Genomic DNA, 15,754 nt, shown 5'->3' on the forward strand with positions numbered 1-15,754 from the left:
AAATTCCTAAAAGTGTTGCCAAATACAGCTAAGGTAATTTATGCCTGAGGTAGAAAAGCCTTATTATTTCAAAAAAAGTCAAAATTTTGTAAACAGTTAATTTATAAATATAACAATATAAATTTCGGGAAGCAGTTCTTTCTTATTTGCCATTAAAGTCATATGAAACGGGTGACTGGTAAACAATAATGATTATCCAATTCTTTAACCAATGTATGTCTATATCATGAACTTAGTATTCTGTGCACGATTTTATGTTTTTTTTTTTGCAAACATATCGTTTAATCGTAATTGTTTTCTCTCTGTGTCTGTTCTGATGTGAAAATATGGCAGCTTATTTATTGCCGTGTTTCGAAGCCGTAGTTTACCGATTGTCACCTAGTAAGCAATCAACAAAGATGTATGACTATTAAGCACGTGTATAATACGAACAATCAGATAATAGTTTATTTCAGTGACAGTAAACTTCTTCTAAATGTGAACAAATTAAAGGATGTTCTTCATAAAAAAGTATATGTATATCAGTTTAATAATGGAAACTATCCGTTTTGTTATAAAAAACATCTGCATCATTTGTTTTTTAATTTGAGGATTCATATGACTTTGAAGGTACATGTATGTTGATTGTTTTCAGTACCAGGCACAATAAATGTTTGCCTTTAAAGACAATGATTGAACCTTTAAACAGAAGAGCTGTGCATGCTTTAAATTAAAAAAAATTAACATTGAAAGCAATGGGGTCATGCATTAGTGGTGTACTTCCTTATGAGCAGAGGAATGCATAATATAAGATATAATATGTTTTAAATTGGATAAAGATCACAAAATATGAACACAAGAATTACATTTTTTGTTCTAAACGTTTTTGTGCGACGTTTAATTTAATAATTTACCTGGAGATTTGCTACACGCATGTATTCAGCTAATTAGACAAAAATAATGTCATCATAGAAAGTGGAACCAGTTTGAAATTTTTAGTTAACGGATTCAATCCATAAAAAAAAAAGTTTTAACACAGGAGGAACGATGATAAACATACTTTTAAACCTATTATATAAAAACAAACAGACCTAAAACAATCCAATTGTACGTTCTCGCTTTCAACATGTTCAGTTTAAGTATCAATATATGTAGAGTATTGAGGTAATGTTGATATCAAATGAAAGCTGAAAGTCTGGTGGTCATCATTATCGTTGTAGAACACTTTGAGTGATATTTTTGAATAATAAAAAAAGTGCATGAAATTTTACAAACAAGGTTAATTTTGCCTGTTTGTCAGATCCAAAGTACCTATATCGGTACTGCCGACATTTCGGGAAGCAGTTCTCTCTTATTTGCCATTAAAGTCATATGAAACAAGTGACTGGTGAAAAATAATGTTGAACCAATGCATGTATATATCATAAACTTAGTATTCTGTGCACGATTTTATCATTTTTTTCGCAAACACATCGTAAAATCGTCAGTTTGTATTCTCTGTCTGTTATGAAGTGAAAATATGGCAGCTCATTCATTGCCGTGTTTCGAAGCCGTAGTTTACCGATTGCCACCTCATAGTAAACAATCAACAAAGACGTATGAATATATAACCCTTGAAACTACTGTCCTACTTCACTAACATGTATTTGTTGCAAACTTTTAGAACACATCGTAGTTAATCACATCATGAAACATGCAGATAATCACAACATTTTATATTCCCTACAGCATGGATTTTGTAGAGGTCGATCCTGCGAAACATAACTACTAGTAAGAATGTATAGACGATGTCACACTTAATATGGAAAACGGTAAACAAACAGATATTTTGGTCATGTATTTTTCTTAAGCATTCGATAAAGTTTCACATTCTTTTCTAACTAATAAGCTTCATCATTACGGGATACAGGGGGAATTAAATTACTGGATACATATTATCTTAGCAATCGCAAACAGGGAGTAGTTTTAGAGGGGGAAATCTGAGTATGTTGCAGTTGAGTCAGGGATTCCACAGGGGTCAGTTCTTGAACCTAGTCTCTTCTTGTACTATATTAATGACATTCCAACTGGTCTAACATCTACAATACGTTTATTTGGTGACGACATAATAGTTTATTTGGCAATAAAATCAAATTCCGATGCATCAACATTACAAAAAGATCTTGACAAACTGGCATCGTGGGAAACTACGTGGAAAATTGCATTCCACCCAGATAATTGTAAAGGTATTTCAGTAACCAGAAATAAAAAATAACAAATATCATTTAACTACACATTACACAATCATTCATTAGAACATGTAACAACAGCAAAATATCTGGGGGTCACCATCAGTTCCAACCTTAAATGGGATGTGCATATAAACAATATATGCAAGAACGATAATAGCACACTAGGCTTTCTAAGGAGGAACCTGAACATAAGTTCAACATTCATTAAAGAGCAAGCATATAAGTCCCTAGTAAGACCATCACTAGATAATGGTTGCTCTGTTTGGCATCGATACTAACAACAAGACATAGATAGCATTGACAAAGTTCAAAGGAGGGTTGCGCGTTTTGTTACTAACAAATACAGAAACACTTCAAGCGTTGGTAACATGTTACAACATCTTCAATGGCGCAGTCTCTCTGACAGAAGAAAAGACTCCAGATTGGTAATGCTTTACAAAATTGAACACGAAAAGGTTGCAATTCCAAAAAATAATAAATTAATTCCACAAAATATACAAACAAGACATTCTAATTCGAACAGCGTCCAAATTCCATCCTGCAAAACACAGAACAGAAAAGAATCCTGATAACATTGTAAATTGCACTTCAGTACACTCTTTCAAATCTTCAATTTCAAAGCATCAATAATAACTCAATTACAACATCTTACTTTATTATAAAAAACGTTTAATTTTTAATTTTGTCGTATTTTTAAAAAAAATGTACATTTTTCAATCTTTGTCTTGTTGTAAGGTTCCTCCTGTGACATAATCATCAATTTGTTGAAGGCGATCACTATATGGTAGAATAGAATAGAATAGAATAGAATAGAATATTCAGCCGTATAAAGCCTTAATGATTTTTTAAAACGCGATGGTATTAGCATATCTTTACATTGAAGTTATGATTTATCGTCGAAACTAGTATACAATTTGTTAATAATGTTTTGGCTTAGTTTGTTGCCAGTACAAAAAAATCAACTCCAATTGCTTATTATTTTTAAAAGAGAAATAAATAACCATCTATCACTGACGCATTATTTTAAGTGATTGTATGCAAATTGTATGGCAGCCACATGTCAAAGTATATCTTTTAAATTGAATATAGAAGAGAAATTAATTCTGTCTTTATTCAAGCATTGTAGAGCGGATGAAATGAGTCACCACTGATGGGTAGGCCTTAATAAATATTGTTTGTGAATATTCTATTCTATGATTTGTTTTCATAAATAGAGATTATTACTTAAAAGAAGTAATTCAAAAAAAAATGTGTAAATATTTTTAAAATTTAAAAATCTGAATAATATAATAATAATAATAATAATAATAATAATAATAATAATAATAATAATAATAATAATAATAATAATAATAAATTCTTTATTTAAAGAGGGTAAACTCAGTTAGTTACAATGAACCAATCTTCCCATAGGCCCTCGAATACCTTTTTTTGTTTAAAAAAAAAGTGAGCTGTTTAGGAGGAGGAATAGATTTTGACCACTTGACTACGGATATTAATAAATGAAGTTTAGTAAACACGATCTCACATCAGATGTTACACATTTATCAGTCTATAAAAGTATCAAATTAATACGAATGTATGTACAGTTAACATATTCGAGTCTAAATTGAAAACTACGTTCAAACCTAGGATTGCGTTGGATAAAAACCGCAATTTTTATACGTGTGCATGTAAAACAAATTTCGTTAACATATTCTATAGAGATAAGATAGACTGCAAATTATACAAACCTTCCAGACCTTATCGTTTAACCCCACTGCAATTGTTTGCACATGTCCTAAGCCAGGAATCTGATGTTCAGTGGTTGTTGTTCGTTTATGTGATTCATAAGAGTTTCTTGTTTTTCGTATTTTTTATATATATTAGGCCGTTGGTTTTCCCATTTGAATAATTTTACACTAAAAAGTTTTTGTAATCTTATAGTTTGCTGTTCGGTGTGAAACTAGGCTCCGTGTTGAAGATCGTACCTTGACCTATAATGGTATACTTTTATGAATTGTGACTTGGATGGAGAGTTGACTCATTGGCTCTCATACTACAACTTCCTATATCTTTATCTTTATAAAACGAACAAAATCTGTTTGTAAATCTAATGTGTGCTGGAGTTAATATTGAACCCCTCACTACAACTGATAACTGTGCCAATAATAAATAGAATTAGACACGTCTATATGATGTATGCAGACCCGACAACACTGACAATCTATGCATTTAAAAAAGTAATTATTGCATCACAGTACGTTCAATAAGGCCATAAACGCTCCTTGTATCTAGAATCCATTAGGATGTATGACAATTATCACAATCAATTATAGCTAGTATAATTACTAGACAGTAAATATTTCTTTTTATAGAATATTTTAGTAGATGAATTTCCACTAAATATTTAGAAGAAATGTGTTTAATTCCGATGCACATACCCTATACGTGAATCAATATTAAGGCCAACATATGCAATCTGCAGTCTGTTTAAGGCTTTTGTGAGCTTTTGAGGTGAATACTGACATGTTTGTGCTTTGTTAAGAATATTGACATAAACATATAACTAATAAGCAGTTTCATCTTGAAGAAGAACAAACAACACAAATGAAGGAAATATCACTCGACAACATGCCATTTATTTGGTGGTCATTTTAGAAATTATAAATTGACACAATGAACATTAAAAAGAGAAAGCGTCTCCATCTGATGTGTTGTTGTTGAAAGTTGAAATATGGAATGAATACACACATGATTTGCAATAAGTATATCAATTCGAGTAAAGACATCTTTTGTTTTAATATTCTGGATTATAAAAAGAAAGTATCTGAGACGTATTTGAAAAAATAACATAAAATCAAGGATCACAAAACTTTTTCCTTTCCCGTTCCAGAGTTTTAGATTTTTTCAGGGCGTTAAAATCATGGTAATTTTTTTTCTGAGAAAGACTTTAAGCTTAACAAGGCAACAACATATCAGTACATGGCTAACCTGGATCTTTTGTCCATTCAAGGAGCGTATTTCTGAACTGACGAACATGTAACGGTTTCTTTGCCATTCCAACTTTCTCCATTATATCTTTAAATACTATATCGTCTGATTCAGCTAACTTGATGACATCGACCTCGCCTGGAACAAAGTTACTATTTGATTATCATGTTTTAGATGAACAAACTATGCACTTTTTGTTTACTTTATTTTTTTACATCTAATCAATTAAAAGTATGACGAAATGTACAAAACGTTTAAAAGATTCACAGTGACACTAACACTCAATTTAACACCGCAAAAAAAACCCCAATTTGTCTTAACTGTTCTAATTGTGAAATTATTATTCCACAATTAACAGTGTGATAGCTTTACGAAAAAAACAGAATACTAAATGCTACCTTCCTCTCTTTAATAATCATCTTTCAAAGGAACAGTATATCGTGAATGTATCCCACTTTGAATTTTGGTTCTAAATGCACTTTAACTTCGTACTTTATTTGGCATTTTAACTTTTTTGGATTCGAGCGTCACTGATTAGTCTTTTGTAGACGGAACGCGCGACTGATGAGTTTATTTGAAACATGTTCTATAGTTAGTCTTTTCTAAAGTTATTTCCATTTTTTAAAAATTATGATAAAATCCTAGAAAGTACATAAGATATGTAATCTAACCGAATCTAAACAACGACATGCACATTGTAGGAGAAAGGTAAATCAACAGTAGTCAAACTAACAATATTTATGGTATAGCAGTAAGCACAATAATTTAGGTCGCCATATGCACATGTATATTCTACCTTTGTATCGAGCGTTGATTACTTTGTTGTGACTCAATACTGTACTTGTGCTTAATTTTTATAAATTTACAGCTTTATTATTGGAAAGGCAGAAAAGAAAACAAAACGTATAGAAGAATGCAAAAAGCAACAAGAGACTATAGAACAAATATATAGACATATCGTCTACATTCCCAACTGTATCCCTATGATGTTTCCAATTTAAACCAAGCTCAATTAAGTCTCTTTGTAAACTATGCATTGCTATTATTATCTTCAGTTATCACCAACAACCCAGTTCAATTTATCCAATATTCTATATCTAATATACTTTACCATTATTGATAAAGCTGTCATAATACTGAATCAGACTTGCCCTCTTTAGAACACAATGAAGCTGCCATTCGGACAGATTCTGTGGTTGATTTGTTGCCATTCTGATCAAAGAATTACCTAAAACATAAATTACATGTATATATATAAAAGTAATAGTGTATTGCCTGTGTCATGAATATTACAGTTGTTTTCCATTTGTTTGATTTTGCTTTTGACATTTGATTAGGGAATTTTGGTTTTAAATTCTCCACGGAGTTAGTTATTTTTATATTTTGGAATATATTAATGACATATACATGTCAGATGAGTTTGATGATATATTGATAAACCATGTTTTTTTTGTCTCTTATTCGTTTTTGGAAACATAAAATCGCAACTACAAATCCTAACTAGGCGGTTATCTTTATGTTCAAAATTGGTCTTGTCGTCTGTAGATTATGAAATGACCAAAAGAAAAGAGTTATAAAAAAGACACTATAATAAAAAAGCAAGTCTTTTAAATGGTATGCAATTCAGTTACCCCTTACGTATACGCATGGCGTTTAAATCACCCATCAAAGCCCACATGGACTAGGGCTAGTAAACCTGACATAAAGAAACCCGATAGTGGGATGCAGAAAATGCAGTCACGTCAGAATGTTTTATCACAAAAAAAAAAAAAAAAAAAAAAAGAATTTGATAGAAATTTTTATCTTCTAAAAATGAAAAAAAAGAAAATAAATCTACGTAAGATTTCAATTTAACTTCTTAATGCAGGGCTCAATGCAATCATAATAGAAAACCAAATAAATATATAGGGTACTGATGACTTTAGAAAGATAATTGACGTCAAATTTATCACGGGGAAATAGAAAATAATTCAATGATATGGAATTAATTTTTTTCAGTACTTCAACAATATTAGAGTGGGTATCTTGAAATACTTCCTGCTGGACGTTTACAGGCTTTAAATCAACAATAACTACTTTTGTAATTATGGTATAATATCTGTGATCGTTCTTATAAGAGCGGTCATTAGAGCTATCAATTATCTGTAGTCAAGGTTTATCTATATTTATTTGTATATCTCTAATCATTGTTCACGCCTGTAATTCTCTTCTCTCAAGTGGTCTATTAAGATTAACGCATTGAGGTTTTATTAGTTAATTGGCTTTGGTCTGTTGTGTCGGTATTAACTTTGGATCATACGCTTGGTGTGTATTTTATTATGTTTGAAACATGTTGTATAAATCAGAGTTACACATGTTACATGTACCTAATAACTTAAAGATGAAATTTTGGAGTGAAATATTAATCGATATGCATCTTTTTTTTTATGGAAACATAGTGTAAATCTACTTTTGACTTATTCGTAAGTCCTGTAAACAAGCACCCCCACCCTGAACTTGTATTACCTGTGTACCACCTGTGTAGTGCTGCAATGGTTTTTGTGAGATGGCGAAATACAATTATTATTTTACTGCAAATGCATTGCTTATCAAACTCCATCGGCCATGGCTATAATGGTCTTTTGATTAAATATGTCATTTATTACTTTGAAACAATTACCGAAAGGAGATAAATATATTCTGTTCAAAACTAAATAAAATGGTGCTTTTGAGTAATGCGAAATGTGGTATTTCAAATGGTACAAAACCGTCATAAAAAAAATAATCGTAAACAGGCTGATACGTACTTCCTTACTTTTTAAATATGTTAACACAGACATTTTTTAATTAGGTGTGTACGATTCATATGAAGATAATCTGCTTATCCAACAGTCACGAATTTAACTATGTTTTGTTGTTGACATGAGGTAAACATTAAGGTATATCAGTTACAATATTCATAAGGTTGACACGTAAAAAAAAATTAATCGCACCAAATTGTAATGTATTTGGAAAGATGATTTTTTTTATTTAAAATATTAATTGATATTAATTTTTTGTTTATGGAGACAAAGTGCCAACTATAATTTTGACCTATTCGCAAGTTCAGTACAAAAATCAACTTCCCACATCCAGCCCCGTTCCCCCCCTTGACTTTTAAAATCTGTGAACCATCTGTGTATTGTACAGCCATAGGAATATGAACACATGGTGAACTTTAAGTTATATCAATTACAATATGCATAAGGTTGACACGAAAACAAATTAATATAACCGCACCAAATGATAACGAAATTGGAAAGATGATATTTTGATTTGAAAATTTATTTGATATGCATTTTTTTTCATGAAAACAAAGTGTGAAATACAATTTTGACCTATTCGCAAATCCAGTACAACAGACATTTCCCCCCGACCAAAACCATACACCCTAACCCAAACCTGCCTTGGACTGTTATACTCTGTTTACTTCCTATGTAGTGATCAGTCATGGGTATTATGAACATAAGGTATATCGGTTACAATATGCATGAGATTGACACGAACAACAAAAAATAACCGTAACAAATGGAACCTCACATGTAACTAAGAATTTACTTCATCTTTTAAATTTTGTCACTTTTAGGTTACGTCTTTTCTGTGTTTTAAAGTAGAAATATGTCGACAGTGTGTTCAGGACAACGTCAATACGAACAATGGTATTGTTATTCTTTTATCTGGCAACTATTGTAATGATGCAAAATTTGTATGAGACTGCTAATCATGTTTACAAAACGATTGTTGTTGTATCGATATCATACATGACAACAAAATGTATTAATTGACAGTTTCATTGAATTGAAATATACATACTATCATCTATAATCACATTGAAAAACTATACATTGATTGATTGTTGGTTGCTTTACGCCGCATTAGCTGAAAAATTATACATCACATGCAAATAACTCAATGTTTCAAGTATGATGGCAATCATTTAAAAAATGTGTTATCAAACCAAATTTAACATTATGCTTTCTAGTACGAATAAAATCAAAAGAATTCGACCGAAGTACAAAACAAAACATATCTTAGATTATATTTCAGACATGGTCAGACCTAGACAAGAATTTCAATAAACGATTAATCTTACATCTCCACAATTGTTTTTTTTGTAAAGAATCATGTGGTTACATTACACGTATATCATGTATATCTATAACTGTGAGTCCTGCGATAAATAAAAAAGTTTGTTTTATCGTTGGTGAACTAACAAATAAGTATTAGCCTCATCTTCGATTCATCATTATATGCATTTTGACAAAACAGATATTACTATTTGATATGATTTAAGTAGATACAAAACAGTTTGCGGTATTGTTATCTTGACTTACATCTAGAAATTGACAATGAGGGTCGGCTGAAAACAAAACTTTACGATAAAAGAGATGATTTCAGCTTTCCAATTGTGAACTTTCCATTTCTAAGTAGCAACATTCCAGCAGCACCTGTTATCAAAAGTACAAGGATTATAATTTTATACGCCAGACGCGCGTTTCGTCTACATAAGACTCATCAGTGACGCTCAGATCAAAATAGTTTAAAAGCCAAATAAATACAAAATTGAAGAGCATTGAGGACCAAAAATTCCTAAAAGTTGTGCCAAATATGGCTAAGGTAATCTACTCCTGGGGTAAGAAAATCCTTAGTTTTTCGAAACATTCAAAGTTTTGTAAACAGATAATTTATAAAAATGACCATATAATTGATATTCATGTCAACACCGAAGTGCTGACTACTGGGCTGGTGATACCCTCGGGGACGAAACGTCCACCAGCAGTGGCATCGACCCAGTGGTGTAAATAGTTATCAAAAGTACCAGGATTATAATTTTATACGCCAGACGCGTGTTTCGTCTACATAAGACTCATCAGTGACGCTCAGGTCAAAATAGTTAAAAAGCCAAATAAATACAAAGTTGAAGAGCATTGAGTATCAAAAATTCCTAAAAGTTGTGCCAAATATGGCTAAGGTAATCTACTCCTGGGGTAAGAAAATCCTTAGTTTTTCGAAAAATTCAAAGTTTTGTAAACAGAAAATTTATAAAAATGACCATATAATTGATATTCATGTCAACACCGAAGTGCTGACAGTTTTGAACAGTTCTAATTGGGAACAATACTAAAAAATACTTGCTTAGAAGCAGTCTGATCGCAGTACATATACCGATTTTTAAATTTTGGAAAATTTAACAGAAAAAGGTGCCATTCCTCCCCGACCTCCACATGCAGAAAAAATGCATACCTTAGGTAATCGGTGCTAATGGCAATAAACATCACAATTGATAATGTATAGTCTGGTTTGGTTTACGTCTAAAAGGTATATACGTTTTGTTATTCCATTGATATCACTCCATCTGTTAGAATATGGACATTTTTTTCAGATAATATTACAGGTCGAGTTCGCAGGAAGTTAACATTCATGTTTATATTTGGTTCAAGATTATACAAGGTACATACATTTTCCGGAAATTGTGACATCTTTTTGATAACATTAACAATTATATATGTGAATCAAAATCTTCAATTGTTCACCAAATTGAAATATTTTTGTTAAAAATGCATTTTTAAGTACTTTTAAAACATTTTAAGATTTGCTTTATCTTCACCCTTGTCATACAAGTAAACTAAAGTTTTAATATAGAAAAAACGTTCACTTATGATATTACTTTTAAGGTGGTATACCATGCAATGATAAAACGTCAATGATTATCCTTTAACCCGGTAATAATGGCCATGTGGAGCTTTCCAATCATTTCGACTCTGTCGGGTGTTACCCTTCATTCTTTTTTTTTAAACCTTTGGTTTCCTCACGGACACTTCTCAACATGAAAACATGTCAACAAATATGTTACAAATTTGGTTACATTGTATAAAATGCAAACATAAAAAAGTGTGAAAACCCATTTTTGTACGTAATCTGTATTTTGTCCAGACAATTCAATATTCCGAATTCCTTATAATGTCCTGTAAAACCATAGACGTAAAAACAGACAATGCGTCAATTTTATATAACTCTAATAGTGATAGTTTGATCAGCACTTTTACAATAATCAACTATACGAATATATAATATAAAAGTAGTTGATCTTAATCTATTCATGTGAATTAAACGTAAAGCTATCTTTAATTACGCCTTAATAGGATTACATGTTATCATTAGGGTGTTACATTCTGATATAACTAATCTACAAAAACAAAGCACTAATTCAGTCGTACTGTAATGTAATGACAAAACTCATGTTTTTTTTAAAACTAGCGGCCTACAGGGAAGTCAACAAGGACATATTTGTACTTAAACTATGAATATAGTTATACCAGATCAAATACATATCCCGGATATGATGTTTGTATATTTCTAAGAATCACTTTACTGTGGGTTTGAAAGTTTAAATACGTCACTAATTTGCCATTGTAGGTTAAACAAACAAAAATCAATTAAAATACGTCATGGATTTGGAGTCTCTTTTTTAATGAAGTCTTCCGTTTGTATATCATTAATAATGCCAACTTCTGATTGGTGTATATAAAATAAACAAGCCTCCTGCAATAAAAGGATAGTCTATAAATAAGTTCTGGTATGAGTACATATTATTTAATTCTCCATCCATGTTAATAGTCAATGTATGAAAAAATTATTAATAAGCATGGTTACCGTTATACTCTGTATTATTTCTATACTTATTGAATGACCAAGTTATTTTTAGTTTACTTAAAGGCTGCTTCATAAAATAACTTAAGTCATGGCTTGATTTGTACTGGATGAAAAAACATTGACAAAGTTTTCCAATCATTTATTAAGAACAAGCAATACAGTCTTGGGAAGAATTTTAAACAATAAGCGTGAAAGTCAACTCAAAATATTAAGTCCATATGCTGTCTTATCGAATAAAGAAATATGTTCAAACAATTTGCCAGCAATTCATTTAGACCTGCTCAGCCTGCTGTTTGATTTTGTAGAAGTTGTTATTTACCTGAACAAAACAACAAAAAATGAAATAAATAATAGAGTGTGAGCAGTAGTTTATCATCTGAGGTTGAAACTTCTCAAATGATGTTACGTTCAAAATGGCCGTTTGAAACTAAATTTAATCACAAATATACACATAAGCACTTCGGTTGATTGTTTAGAAACATAAGATTAAATATTTTTATTTGAAAATGATAATTTCACAATATAGTTCGACCTGACAGAAAATAAAAGACGCCGTGCTTATATCTAAATACTATGTATGGTTATACTAATATAAACTTGATACGGAAATTGATGTATGTATATTTGTTATAACCTAACTGAGAGGTTTTAATGAATCATTTGTCAGCAATTTTGAATATGTTTTGGTGGAAATTTAAAAGAGGGACGAAAGATACCAAAGGGACAGTCAAACTCATAAATCTAAAGCAAACTGACAACGCCATGGCTAAAAATGAAAAAAGACAAACAAACAACAGCACACACGACACAACATAGAAAACTAAAGAATAAACAACACGAACCCCACCAAAAAACTAGGGGTGATCTCAGGTGCTCCGGAAGGGTAAGCAGATCCTGCTCCACATGCGGCACCCATCGTGTTGCTTATGTGATAACAAATCCGATAAATGGTCTTATTCGGTAGGTCACATTCATGAAAGGGAAGGGGATTGTAGTTACGATGTAAGGAACATATCCGATATCATTTGTGAAACAGTTATTCCATAACGGTCAACCAACTCGTGATGGCGTCCGTAAAATTTACGAAGGGATGATTTCAACTTCACCATTTGGAACTCTTGGTTTAATAGCTTCCTTGTGAGCAGCAACCCTCTATCAAGAAAATCATGATAGGAAATGCAAGCACGGGAATATCGTATCAACTGGGAGATATATACCCCGTATGCAGGTGCTGCTGGAATGTTGCTACTTAGAAATGGAAAGTTCACAGTTGGAAAGCTGAAATCATCTCTTTTTTCGTAAAGTTTTGTTTTCAACTGACCCTCATTGTCAATTTCTAGATGTAAGTCAAGATATGAGGCCGACGTAACTGTATCTGTAGTATCCTTTATCTCTAGCTCGATTAGATAGATGCGTTCCACATAGTCATCAAATTTTAAATTATTTAGTGAAAGAACATCATCTATATAGCGAAAAGTAGAGTTAAAAGATATTGCTAACTTCTTATCTTTCTTATCTAATATACATAGAAATATTATCATGAAAATATAATATCATATCATTATTTCTAAAAAAAAACAATGATTGGGTAAGATTTAAAAAAAAAGCTTTTGAAGCTATTTGCAATAAAATCACGAACAGTAATGTATGGGTCAGCAGGAAAACTTGTTATTGGCACTACATGGATAAAGGTATAGGACTTTGATTATATTGGCAACTAGTCAAAACAAGATAAGGGAACATCCTATAGAATAAATACAAAAGATGTAATAATCAACATGGTTTTGTTATGATATAATTGGTTTATGATACACAGCTATTATTTTTAGGGTTATGTTTATGTTTATTTGAAATCACCTTTATCTTGAACTAGACATAATTTTATAGAAGTAACAATAATAGCTATTCATGAATTTAAAAAATCAACCAATGAAAATATTTTTTAGGAAATTATTCTGTACATTTAAAGTATCCCATGTACCAATAATTTCGGATTGTCAGTAATAATGAATAGTCAACTGTTATGTGCAATTCATCGTTCATGATCACTCACACATAACTAGATGAGTTAATTTAAATTAAAATCAGGAATATATAGTAAAGATAAGAATCCTATTTAAGATAATTATTTCTATGACACAAATTAATAAATTCTTAAATGTGTTTTAATATTTGCCTTTAAATTTAAATTCAAAAACAAATAGAAATTAAATTTTCATTCTGAACGATGGTTGTTTAGATTTTTTTTTATTAGTATACCTCAACTTATTCCATACTTGTCAAAAATTACAGCAACATTTTTTATTTTGCTGTAATCTATTAAAAGTTTGGTTTAAAGGACATGTACATTTCAAATAATGGCACTAGTTTGGAGTTAAATATTATTTGATTTCTTCATTATTTGCACAACAACAGTCTTGTACATTGTTGTACTTGTAACACAATAACGTGTTTATCCAATAAAGATATAACTACATGTCAGACTTATACCTACCAAGAATTGTGCTGACAAATATACCAACTTGTAATGCTATATAAAATCAAATTGGTTCTCGGTGATACGGATCTATAGAAATAGATAGTTTTACGTTTGATCTTAAAAAAAAATAGGCAACACATTTTCTATTTCAAATCTTAATTACCTATGCCCATCTGTGTTTGTCTGTGTATTAGGTAAATGTAGCATAAAAAGAATCTCATCTGGCCCTTGATACTAAATTTATACAACCATCGCTTCAATTGATTCAAATATGAATCGTTACGTAGACATTATGTTTATCTACACTATATTATCCCTTTTTCATCTTTATTAAGAACGGGACCGAATGTTGTATACCTATAACAGACCCAACCTTGCTAAATTGACATTTGTTTAGCTTTATGTTATTCTTTGACATATTTTAGCTATAAAACGTATGACTAGTTTAGCCAAACACGTTTTTTCGTGAATTGTAGATCAACTAGGAATAGTAGTAACGTATACATTTCATTATAGACATGGTTATCAGTATTGACCAAAATAAGACTTTAACCTCATTTACAGGTATGATTTATTCATAACTATAACTCAAAATGTGCATACCAATATATTGAATCTTTAATGAAAATTTAACTGTCTGGAAGCTCAATGACCAATCCAAGCTTATTCCAATGATGTGAGGAGCACCCACTTAACTGTTTATTTAAGAACGATTTAACATGATTACTTACAATAAAAATTAATAGTAGATCTTATTTCAATTTTAGATATTTTGATAATCATTCAGAAAAAATCGTTAACCTAATAATTTAAACTCATTAAGGATACTTTGTTTTAGTTGTACATACCTGCTTTACTTAATAGACACCAGTCCAGCTGTTTGATAATGAAATTTATACATCTTAGCTAAAATGGCGACATACCAGGAAAAACACAAGGACATGTTTACACTGAAACTCGATATACAATTATACTTGTATGACGCATACACAGTCCGGAAATCGTTTAGATGGTTTGATTTAACATAGGAACTAGCCACTTATTGTCATCAAATTCATTTATATTTGTTAGAAAATCTTAATGATTTTTGAAGTAAATGTTTTATCCTTCTAATTAACAAAAATGTTTTCTTTATCTTTGTACGTACGAATAATACACCTCCCATGTAAAGAAAACTGTGTCAAATAGTAAAAAATGCGGAGACCTGCAGAAGTAAAACAACAATTAAAATGTATTTTGGTAAAATAGTGGTGAATGGTAGAACACAATAAACAAGATTTTTGGCACACAGACCGGAATAGTAAAATGAGCTTTTGCAATCATTTAGCATCCACCGTCCTCATTTTTTTTTATATAGATTGGTTTTCCCGTTTGAATATCAATAATGTGGTCATTTTTATAAATTTCCTGTTTACAAAAC

General features: G+C 30.9%; 1 long non-coding RNA gene across 1 annotated transcript; it reads right to left on the minus strand.

Moving 5' to 3' along the window:
- Nucleotides 1-5,188: 5,188 nt before the first annotated feature.
- On the minus strand, nucleotides 5,189-15,284 carry LOC139525925 (uncharacterized). Its single transcript, XR_011665047.1, has 3 exons — nucleotides 15,183-15,284; nucleotides 6,295-6,411; nucleotides 5,189-5,321 (listed from the first exon to the last, which is right to left on the minus strand). It is a non-coding gene; the product is annotated as an uncharacterized lncRNA (long non-coding RNA).
- Between the last annotated feature and the right edge of the window lie 470 nt (nucleotides 15,285-15,754).

This window comes from Mytilus edulis, chromosome 6 (genome assembly GCF_963676685.1).
Source record: "Mytilus edulis chromosome 6, xbMytEdul2.2, whole genome shotgun sequence".
Lineage (NCBI taxonomy): Eukaryota > Metazoa > Mollusca > Bivalvia > Mytilida > Mytilidae > Mytilus > Mytilus edulis.